Raw genomic sequence first — 1611 nt, forward strand, 5'->3', positions numbered from 1 at the left:
ACAGTGATCAAAACAGTGTGGAATTGGTCTAAAAATAGATGAATAGATCCATAAAACATAATAAAGAGTTTAGAAATTGATCCACACATCAGTTGATTTTCAACAAAGGTGTCAAGGTAATTAGGGGAAAGGATGATCCATTCAACAAATGGTACTGAAACATTTAAGCAACCATATGGAAAACAAAATGAAAGAAAACAACCCCCCCCAAAACACCTTACACCATTACAAAAATTAACTGAAGAACTTTCATAGACTTAATTATGCTAGAAGTATAAAATTTCTTAAAAAAATACATAGGAAATCTTAATTACTTTGGGTTTGGTAAAGATTTCTTAAATATGACATAAAAACACAAACAATAAAAGAAAAAATCAACAAATTAGACTTTACAAAATTAAAAACTTTTCCTCTTAGGATATTTTTATGAAAATAAAGGACAAGTCACAGACTGGGAAAAATATTTGCCAAATATATATTTGACAAAGTTCTTGTATATACAAAGAGCTCCTGCAACTAAATAATAAGAATATAAATGGGGGAGCTGGGTAGCTCAGTTGAGCATCCAACTCTTCATTTTGGTTCAAGTTCAAGTCTTGATCTGAAGGTCATGGGATCAAGCCCTGAGTCTGGCTCTGTGCTGAGCATGGAGGCTGCTGGAGAGTCTCTCTTTCCCTCTGCACCTTCCCCTGCTCACTCACACTCTCTGTCTCTCTCCCTCTCAAATAAAAAAAATCTTAAAAAAAAAAAGAATATAAATAACACCCCCCAAAAAGGGCAAAATATTTGAACAAATGCCTCACCAAAGAGAGTATGCTAATGGGAAAAAAGCATGTGGGAAGATGCTAAATATCACTAGTCATTAAGAAAATGGAAATTAAAACCATAATGACATACCAATAAGTGCCCACTAGAAAGGCTGAAATTTTAAAACCCTGACCATATCAAATGCTGTTGAGGATGTGGAGAAATAAGAACTCTTACATACTGGAAATGTGGCAATGTGGAAATGTAATAGGTACAGGTACTTTCAAAAACAGTTTGGCTATTTCTTTAAAATTTCAACTATTATATGAGCCAGCTATTCCACACCTATTTACTCAAGATAAATGAAAGCATATATTCACACACAAACTTATACACAGCAACTTTTTGGTAACAGCTACAAACAGAAAAAAAATCAAATGTCCCTCAACAAATAAATGAATTAAAAAGCTGTTGCATATCCATACAATGAAATACTACTCAGCAATAAAAAGAACAACTTTTGACACATACAGGTATTAATCAGGATTCTCCAGAAAGAAAGAACCAATAGGAAATATAAATGTAAACGTGTGTGTGTGTGTGTGTGTGTGTGTGTGTGTGTATACAAACACATATACATAAAATGGGAACTGGCTCATGTGGCTTTGGAGGCCAAGAAGTGCTACAATCTGCCCTCTGCATGTTGGAGAACCAAGCCAGTGATACAATTCAGTCCAAGTCCAAATGCCCAAGAACCAGGAGCTCCAATGCCCGAGGACAGGAAATGATGGATGTCCTAGCCCAGGAAAACAGTGACTTCTCCCTTCTTTTGCCTTTTTGTTCCATTTGGGCCATCCAAAGATT

This window comes from Enhydra lutris, unplaced genomic scaffold (assembly GCF_002288905.1).
Source record: "Enhydra lutris kenyoni isolate GAN:26980312 unplaced genomic scaffold, ASM228890v2 scaffoldscaffold88, whole genome shotgun sequence".
Taxonomy (NCBI): Eukaryota; Metazoa; Chordata; class Mammalia; order Carnivora; family Mustelidae; genus Enhydra; species Enhydra lutris.